This window comes from Sus scrofa, chromosome 1 (genome assembly GCF_054392235.1).
Source record: "Sus scrofa isolate SSC_HxYL_T2T_F1_AM1 chromosome 1, Sscrofa_HxYL_maternal_Yorkshire_Landrace_v2.0, whole genome shotgun sequence".
Lineage (NCBI taxonomy): Eukaryota > Metazoa > Chordata > Mammalia > Artiodactyla > Suidae > Sus > Sus scrofa.
Window position 1 is genome coordinate 213,770,838 of NC_139383.1, and position 10,249 is coordinate 213,781,086.

At 38.7% G+C, this 10,249-nt stretch overlaps 1 long non-coding RNA gene across 2 annotated transcripts; it reads right to left on the bottom strand.

Moving 5' to 3' along the window:
- Positions 1-273: 273 nt before the first annotated feature.
- Positions 274-9,970, bottom strand: LOC146406999 (uncharacterized). Of its 2 annotated transcripts, XR_014841627.1 has the most exons (5): positions 9,837-9,970; positions 8,222-8,281; positions 5,522-5,653; positions 1,023-1,095; positions 274-863 (listed from the first exon to the last, which is right to left on the bottom strand). It is a non-coding gene; the product is annotated as an uncharacterized LOC146406999 (long non-coding RNA). The 2 variants fall into 2 exon arrangements; XR_014841628.1 differs by lacking the exons at positions 274-863; positions 1,023-1,095 and having other exon boundaries at positions 5,522-5,684.
- Between the last annotated feature and the right edge of the window lie 279 nt (positions 9,971-10,249).

The window sequence follows — 10,249 nt, forward strand, 5'->3', positions numbered from 1 at the left end:
TTTGTCCTTTTCCCATTTTCTCCCAACCTTGAAGGCAAAGGCTGTGTTTATCTAAAATCCGGGGAAAAAAAGTTGAATTAGGAAAGCTGTTCCCTTTCCAGCCAGCCAGCCATCCGTCCATCTATTCAGTAAACATATATTCGTTGAACATCTGTAAAATGCCAATGTGTTAGAGATGTATAAACAATATTGGGTTGTTCATTAATCCAGTCATTCATGTGGTAAACTTGCCAGTTAACTAATGTTTGATTCATAAAAACTGAAAAAAAATTTTTTGTTTATTTATTTATTTATTTACTATATATTATGATTTTTATTTTTTTCCATTATAGCTGGTTAGTAGTGTTCTGTCCATTTTCCACTGCACAGCAAGGTGACCCAGTCATACATACATGTATACATTCTTTTTTTTCACATTATCATGCTCCATCATAAGTGACCAGACATAGTTCCCAGTGCTACACAGCAGGATCTCATTGCTAATCCATTCCAAAGGCAACAGTCTGCATCTGTTAACCCCAAGCACCCCATCCATCCTACTCCCTCCCCCTCCCCCTCCCCCTTGGCAACCACAAGTCTATTCTCCAAGAGCATGATTTTCTTTTCTGTGGAAAGGTTCGTTTGTGCTGTATATTAGATTCCAGATATAAGTGATATCATATGGTATTTGTCTTTCTCTTTCTGACTTACTTCACTCAGGATGAGATTCTCTAGTTCTATCCATGTTGCTGCAAATGGCATTATTTTGTTCTTTTTTATGGCTTAGTAATATTCCATTGTGTATATATACCACATCTTCCTAATCCAATAATCTGTTGATGGAAATTTGGGTTGTTTCCATATCTTGGCTATTGTGAATAGTGCTGCAATGAAAACAAATAATTATAGCATATGGGATGACTTTATATAAAAGTATCTATTAGTTCCTGTTGTGGCTCAGTGGGTTAAGAACCCAACCTAGTGTTGTGAGGATGTGAGTTCAATTCCTGGTCTTTCTCTGTGGGTTAAGGATCCAGAATTACCTCAAGTTGTGGTGTAGGCTGTAGTTGCAGCATTGATTTGACTCCTAGCATTTGATATGCCATGGGTGCAGCCCTAAAAAGAAAAGATATTCAGAATTTGGAGTTAGCAAAAGAACTGAGGAAATAACTAAGAACTCACCTGTAGCATGTGTGTCAGAGGCTATATTTCAGAGGCACACAAGCCTCTCCAGGATACATGGCAAAGCTGCTAAGGTGCTCAGGAGGCAGAATGTGGGAAGATAGAAAGGTCATGATCTCCAGAACCATATAACCCTGGGTTTATATCCCTATTATAGCAGACTGTTAACTGCCCTCTAACACCTATTTCTTTCTCTTCTTCAGGGTAATATAAATTATAAAGTTAGGCGGTCACATGGTCAATGAGATTAGACTCTGTTTCCCAGTCTTTCTTGCAACTGGGCAAGACTTTGAGATTAAGTTCCAGTCAAAGGTTGCAAATAGAAATAACAATATAGATTAAATATTTGTGTCACCCCAAAATTCATGTTAAAATCCTGACTTCCAATGTTTATTAGAAAGTGGGGCCTTTGGGAGACAATTAGGTCATAAAGGTGGAGCCCTCATAAATGGGGTTAGTGCACTTTTTAAAAAAAAAGACCCTAGAGAGTTTCCTTGCCTCTTCCATTATGTGAGGACAAGAGAAGATAGTTGTCTGTGAAACAGGAAGGAGTCTCTCAATAGGCATGAACTCTCCTGGCACCTTGATTTTGGACTTCCCAGTCTCCAGAGAAACTTTGGCTATTTATAAGCCACCCAATATATGATAATTTTCTAAAACTGGCCAAACGAAAAACAAGTAGTGTTTGTAACTTCCAAGAAGTGGCCTTAAAAGAAGTGCAATTTCTCTTCTCCCTCCTTTTTTTCCTTCCTCCTGAAAGTAGAAGGTCATGAAAACTGATGTGCAAGCAATTGCTGTGAACTATCAAATGGAAGCCTTGTGTGGAAGACAGGGAGCAACATGAACCAGGGTGTCTGATGGTTGTGAAGCCATACCAGCCCCGGTGGCCTGTGAGAGGAAAATCAAGCTTGCATTTTGTTGTAGCCACTATTCCTGTCACTTACAGTTGAACCTAATTCCAATACCAATAATGTCTTAAGCAAATACTATATTAAACCTTCTGAGACTCCATTTCTTCATCTACAAAAATGAGGATAATGATATCTATTTTTTAATAGTTGTTAGAAGGACTGAATTAAAGTGATAAATAAATTTCATTCACCTAAAATAATACCAAGTATCCGATGATGCTATTATGAACAGTAGCAATTATCATGGTAATATTCTTTATCTACCCAAAGCTCCTGATCCATAAGCCTCTAAAACTTGAATAGAATAAAAACTCATTCCCTGAGAGTTGTACCACCTGTTTTCAAGGCCAAGCACCAACTGAAATCAGGGGTGCTTTACTTGAGCAGTAGGGGAGAGTGGAGTAAAAAATGATGGGGAAGGAAGGTAGAATTGGAAGAAATCAATAGTTCTTCTTTTGTTTTTATTTATTTATTTATTTTTCTTTTTAGGGCCACACCTGTGGCATATGGAGGTTCCCAGGCTAGGGATCAAATCAGAGGTGCAGCTGCCAGCCTATGCCACAGCCACAGCAATGCAGGATCCGAACCGCATCTGCAGCCTACACCACAAGTCACAGCAACACTGGATCCTTAACCCACTGAGCGAGGCCAGGAATCAAACCCACAACCTCATGGTTCCTAGTCGGATTTGTTTCCACTGAGCCATGATGGGAACTCCAAGTTGTTCTCTTAAATATGTGGAGTTTGAGATATTTATTAGACATCCAAATGGAAATAAATGCTGAGTAAGCAGTTGGTGGTATGATTCTAGCTTATGAAAAAGGTACTGGAGGAGGCACAGATTTGAGACTTGTCAGTATAAAGAATCTATTAACAGCTATGGAGTAGAATGAGGTCACTTAAGAATGTAAATATAAAGATAAGAGGGCCAAGGACAGAGCTTTCAGGCACTCAGATATATCAAAGTCAGTAGAAGAGAAGGAGTTATTATGAGAAATACCTAACCAGTATGCTATCTCAGAAACCTAGAGACTTGGTATTTTAAAGAAGTAATCAACTGTATCAAATCTCACTGAGAGGCCAAGTGAGCTGAGGGCAGAAAGTCGCCCTTTGACATTGGTGAGATATGTGCCACTGGCAACTTAGGTATAGCAGGCAGTCTCTTAAAAAGTTCCTAATGCTCTTTGCCTCCTGGTATTCATGCCATTGTGCAATCGCTCCCTTTGACCACAGACTGCACTTACTGACTTGCTTCTATATACAGCAAGTATATACAGCAGCAGTGATGCAACATCACTTCTGAGATTAGGTTACAAAGACTTGGTTCCATCTTGCTCGCTCTCTCTCTTCAGTGTTTGTTCTTGGGAGCTGACCTAGAGTAAGGAGACAGGTGTAAATGGGGTTGTGATTTTTCAAGGCAACTATGACAGAGGAAGAGAGGGGTGTGGAACTCACTCAAAGGGGTTTGTAATAGAGCAGTTCTTTTGGTGGTCTCTAGACTCTAAGCTAGGTAAGAATGAAAATGAAAATGAACTGTATAAGGGAAAGAGAAGTAATCCAATAAAGGCCCACTGGGATGATCAGGATCCTCAGTGGGATGAGGACTTAGAGGAAAACCAGAATAACCAAGGAGCAAGAATAAGAGGTAATGGGTAGAAAGAAGAATGCTTCAAAGAGAGATTTTGGAACCTGTATTGGTGTATGTGATGTGTATAATACAACTTTAAGAGTAAGTGGCTCATGGGGGGAGGGAAGAATTGGGAGTGTGGGAATAATATATATACACTACTGTATAAAATAGGTGATTAACGAGAACCTATCGTATGGCACAGGAAAATCCACTCAATTGTTTGTAGTAACCTATATGGGAAAAAAGAATGGATACATTTATGTGTATGACTGACTCACTTTACTGAACACCTGAAACTAATATGACATTGTAAATCAACTTTGTATTGATACTCCATTAAAAAATTTCTATACTCCATTGCATTGGAGTATACTCCATTGTATACTCCAATAAAATTAAAAAAAAAAAAACAACTAAGTAGTTCATCAAAAAGACAAAAAAAAAAAAAAAAAAAAGGAGTTCCAATCATGGCTCAGTGGTTGGCAAACCTGACTAGCATCCATGAGGATGTGGGTTCAATTCCTGGCCTCTTTCAGTGGGTTAAGGATCTGGCATTGCCGTGAGCTGTGGTGTAGGTCGCAGACACAGCTCAGACCCCACGTTGCTGTGGCTGTGGTGTAGGCCAGCGGCTGCAGCTCTGATTCGACCCCTAGCCTGCGGACCTCCATGTGCTGCTGGTGTGGCCCTAAAAGACAAAAAAATAAATAAAATAATAAAAATTTAAAAAGTAAGTGGTTTGGATAGACTAAAGGAAAGTATAGAAAAAACTAAAGGTGCAGAATGAATCACTGATGTAGGTGTGGAAGTCTTTCAGGATTTTGATGGACATCCTTAAAGGATGACAGTAAGACAGGTGCCAGTACTGCCAGATGTAGGGGTAGCAGATTCTGTACCCAGAACACATTTTTTAGTCCAGATCCCTCTGGGTGAGTCTGCTTCCCTGTCACCTCTAGCATCACATATTAGAAAGTGGTAACCCAAATTAGAATCCTAATTTGTCCAGATACAAACCCTTATGTCTTCTCTTCTGGGAAGCCTACAAATAAATGGTATATTTAATGAAATTCCACAGAGTCAAAGTAAAAGGCTCTTAGGTAATACTGGTACCCAAGATTTAATCCTTTTAAATAGCAACAGTCATATAGGCCCTTGAGGTTGGAGGTACTGAATGATGAGAAAAAGAAATTGGGCTGGTTGATAAGTGCTCCTCTGCCAGTTTGGGTGTGGATAGAGAATAAGAAATATTAGGAAATTAGGGGGAACATAGGAGGAAAAATAGCAAATTGTGGCAAACAGACTAAAAGGAAGATTATGTGTAAATCTTTCAAGTCATTTGCACATGCTCAGGGATGAACTTAACAGAAACACTGGTACATAAACATTTTTCAGCAATGTTAAAACATATGGAACCATATCAGTTTATAGGGTGACAATGTGGAAAGCCTACTTAAAGTTTGGAAGGATACTTCTAATTTATCTTAAATCTTAATTGTCTAATTACCACTGTGGCATGTGCTAGCTGCAGAACTCTGAGCCTGTTTCCTCACCTATAAAATAGGGATAATAACCAAATTTCTTAAAGTTTCTGGGAAGACCAACAGACATGTTGTATATGAAAGTGTTTCATAACTTGTAAAATCCTCCATACATAAAAGCTTCTTCATCAACAGCCACATGAATCAACCATGTTTATCATTGTTTTGATAAACTGTCCTTCTTCTGTAGCATAGATCCTTTTTCTTGAAAAACTATTTTTTCCTACTAACGTCGTGGTGCCCACCCTTCTATTTGACTAAGAAATTCAACATACCCCACACACCTGGCCACAGTGAAGGACCAGAAACTGGCATGTCCTTTAAGTCAGTTCAATCAGAGGTCTTCTTGGGGGTATTTCTTCTCTTCTTTCCAGGAGCTACAGATATGTCCTCAGAGATGCTGGTAGTGATATGCCCTGCCACACAGAGGCACATGCAAGGATAAAGCTGACATACAGAAAAAAAGAGAATTGAAAAAAAAAAGGATATATATATATATATACATATATATATATATGTATATATATATATATAAGCACTTGAGTTGCATTTTAGTCACTTTCAATCAAAAGTCTGGCTAATACAGATTTTACAATGAAAATATTTCAAATTTAAAAATGTGAAGAGAGGAAAACACATTTAATTTGCTTTTAAACCATAGAACAGTATTCAAAATAGTGAAAACACAAGACCCAGATACAGCCCAGGTTTGTGCACACAGAACAAGAAGCTATCTATCCTCCAGTAAATCATCAAGCAGCAATATTATTAAATTAGCAGGCATTTTATAGAATGTGGTAGAGGAAATAAACCTCTTTAGGACTATGGTTCATGAATACTGAATTTTTTTTGTCTTTCTTTTTTTTTGCCTTTTTCTAGGGCCACTCCTGAGGCATATGGAGGTTCCCAGGCTAGGGGTCTAATCAGAGCTGTAGCCACCGGCCTACGCCAGAGCCACAGCAACTCGGGATCCGAGCCACGTCTGCAACCTACACCACAGCTCACGGCAACGCTGGATCCTTAACCCACTAAGAAAGGGCAGGGATCGAACCTGCAACTTCATGGTTCCTAGTCGGATTCGTTAACCACTGTGCCACGACAGGAACTCCAATAAATACTGAATTTTTTAAAAAAGAATTTCTCAGTTTGGGTCCAGCTATTCTAAACTTATATATGTTGTTCTTGCCATTAAATCCTAAGTTAAAAAAGTTATTATAGCTCAGTTTCTAGACTAGGTGCATTGTCCTTCTCTGACTTTTTCCAGAAAAATAGTGCCCTTTACAGAGTAGAGCTTTAACAGAGCAATTTTTATCTATATGTGCCAAATATTATGAAGCTCTAGAATGGGAGTAGCCTTCACGATACATCCAAAGTGAAGTCAAGATACATGATTTTAATTTTTTAATTTTTTGCTTTTTTAGGGCCACATCTATAGCACATGGAAGTTCCTAGGCTAGGGGCCTAATTGGAGCTGCAGCTGCTGGCATACACCACAGCCACAGCAACGCAGGATCCAAGCCGTCTCTGTGACCTACATCACAGCTCATGGCAATGCCAGATACTTAACCCACTGAACGAGGCCAGGGATCAAACCTGAGTCCTCATGGATACTAGCCGGGTCCATTACCTCCAAGCCACAACAGGAACTCCCAAGTAAACATACACCATTTTAGAGATAAGAGAAAAAAGCCCCCCAAGTATAAAGGAACTTGAAGGAAGTTCACACAGTTTTCAGATAAATTTGGTAAAGTTTCTTTGCTTATAAAATAACTCCTTGCTTTACAAAATGCTACACTATATTTTTCATTTTAATTGATGTTTACAATATAAATCTCCTAACCTGTGACCATATTAAAAAAATTAAACTTGTAAAACTTTGATTTGTCTACATTTCAGGAAAGCGTTTTTGCGTCTGTATGTAATGGCCAGTCAGAACACACTACATATGATATTAGAAGCTTAGAGTCTTTGCAATGAGTCGGTATCAGGATAGATAAAATGGTTTAAGTTGCCAAATTCCAGTATCTTGAAGAAGCAGAGATACATTTTCCTTCTTCAAGAATGATATTCCTATTAATCGTTCTAGTAGTTCTTCAGGTAGTGAATGAAATCCTCATTGTTATAATTTCTATATTAGGTAATTTTTAATAATTTCCTGTTCTAAGTCACAAATATTTAACCGGTTTCTCTTAGAGTACAATTATTCTCATCAATTCTTTCTACTTACCTAATGTGACCGAGGGGTCCCCCAACAGTAATCATATGTCAGCTGCCTTCATGAACTAGCCTTTTCGTTCAGCAGAGCACAGTTTAAAATAAGAGTGTTTAAAGGGCAGCACTTTGCAGGTGTTATTTGAGGTGGCCTGCTGTTTACCCTTCATCAAACTGAGCTTAGTTCTCCAACTTGTGGGTCAGTTTTTATCTGTCTTTAGAAACTGTTTGCCCTGTAAAGGACTGGGTGGAAATTGATTCTCCATTTTTTGTTACCTCCTATCCCCAACCCTTGTAAATTCTCGGAAAGCCACTGCTGAGGAACCTGAAGCCCAGTGGGTTAAAGTGACAATGGACAAGTGGACAATACTGAGCCTTCTGCTAGGCTCAGAACTGAGATTTCCTTATACTTTCTGTGCCCACTTTTTTCTCCATTGCTTTTCAGGGGACCAAGGAAAGTATGAGGGGATTGGTGCAAGCCTCAAAGTTACACTCACAAAAAAGAAGTGCCATACCTACATCAAGATAACGTACAGCCATAGAAGCCAAAAAGTAAAAAGGTGCAATAGAAAAGAACATAAAAGATTCTGAAGAAAACTCACAATGCTTTGTTGCCAGGTAGCCCTCCTTTTCCCCATACTCAGTCTAGTGGCAGGCTTTAGGTTATTCTTCCACAAAGGAATTTTTTGACTCTGATTTCCCTGTTGGAAGTCTAGGATCCCACCTTTCATTGAGATCTAATGAGAAGGGAATAAAATTACTTTTTTTCTCACCTTCAGTGTCAGGCTCATTTTCTAGAAAATAGCATAATAGTCTGCACAGATGTGAGTACCCTAAAAAAGGCAAAGTTTGAAATTAGTATTCAGAAAAATTTAGCTCTAATATTATCCAATTCTCCATTCTGAAGTAAGGATTTTAGCTTTACCTTGCAAAAGGTAAATGAAAATATTAGTCTTTCTCAAAAATAAATCAGAAGACAGCTGGCAGCTCTAAAATAGCAGCTTAAACCGACTTGAAGCCATCAAGATTTCAAAAATATTGACTCAATATTTTTGGTGGGCCACAAATAATGGTTCTAAATCTTCTCAAAGCCACTGTGAAGGAAAATATGAGTCACTGTGTGTTTCAAGGTGTCCATAAGATAAAAATAAACTTTCCCTGTGGATGTCAGAGAGAGAAAACTGTATAATGTGATGAAAATATCTTTCATAATATCCATATAGTTAACATAGCAACAAGCTTGATGAGGCTGTTTCTTGCAGTGACCCTCACTCTAAATTGGAGGCATCTGGAGTTCCCGTTGTGACGCAGCAGAAATGAATCCAACTAGAAATCATGAGGTTATGGGTTCGATACCTGGCCTCGCTCAGTGAGTTAAGGATCTGGCATTGCCATGAGTTGTGGTGTAGGTTGCAGAAGTGGCTCAGATCCTGCAGTGCTGTGGCATAGCCCAGCAGCTGTAGCTCCGATTAGACCCCTAGGCTGGGACCCCTATCCTTATGCTGTGGGAGCGGCCCTAAAAGGCAAAATAAATAAATAAATAAATAAATAAATAGGAGGCATCATCATTCAATAGAAGTAGTTCTATGGGGAGCCAATTTAAAGTGTGTTAAGAGCATAAAACACTGTTAATCTGACTTAATCCAGAGGTGGATTTTAAAGAATTCAGCCAGAAGTTCTTGACTTGAAATATGCAACCCATTAACAGATGGCTTCTAAGAGTTCTATGAATTGGCATACATGTGTCCCCCATCAGATTTTTTTACTTTAATTTATTTCTATTTCACAATGGTCTTTGTTAAAAGTATGCATTTCCATGTCAATTTGTGAGTCGAGATATTATTTCATTCTAAATAAAGGTGGGATGGCATGGGATACTATTGTATATGCTCAGGATCTTACAGTATGTAATGTCCCATGACTTCCTACTGCACATGCTCTGACATTTATGTTTATAAACATTTCTCTATGTTTATGTGAGTTCTGACTTTTTAAATTGGAAAATATTCAAGAAAAGGAAGGATGGTACCACCAATATGTTCTTTGATATGACTTTCATATTTGCTGGCGCTAGCAATGCTAAAGGAAAATTTTCATTACCCAGATAGTGAGACATTCTTAAGGAAAAGGCTTGAGATTCTACTAAACCTTGAAATTTTCCCAAACATAAAACTTTGTTTTGAAGCATCAGATAAGGTAGCTTATCACATTACCAAGCACAACAGGAGAAGCCTTAGTTAATCTATGTGCCTTGGAAAGAGTTGAGCAAGTATGTGAGTTGAAAGAGAGGAAGAAACTTGAAGCAGTATCTCACTCAAGTGACATCACCTGCCCCCAAATTCTTCTCATATTTTAAAGCATATTCTAGAGGCATTGGCAGCAACTCACCCTTTCCTTTCAATGTGCAACTGGATGCAACCACTGCACTCCACAGCTGATTTTTAGCTTCTGGGTTCAGGCGTATACTTCAAAGTAGAATTCTTCTTTCCTGAGTCTGATTTTGAAACTTCAAAGGCCCTCACTGTCTTCAAAATGGTAACAAGTTTCTTTGCCAAGAAAACGTCCCCATGAGGATAATCTTGATATTCTGAGCATAGATGGAGCCCTTGTAGGACTTGGTAACACATCTGGTTTGCTGCTTTGATGAACAAAGAGGCTCCGTATGTCATTCATGACTCATTACTGTCCTCAACCGCGTGCATTTCACTCAGATGCCACAAAAGGACTTGAAGTTTTTGTCATCATCTACTCAAAGTGAATCTCCAATTTCACCAGAGATAGGGCCTTTTTTCACCTTGTTT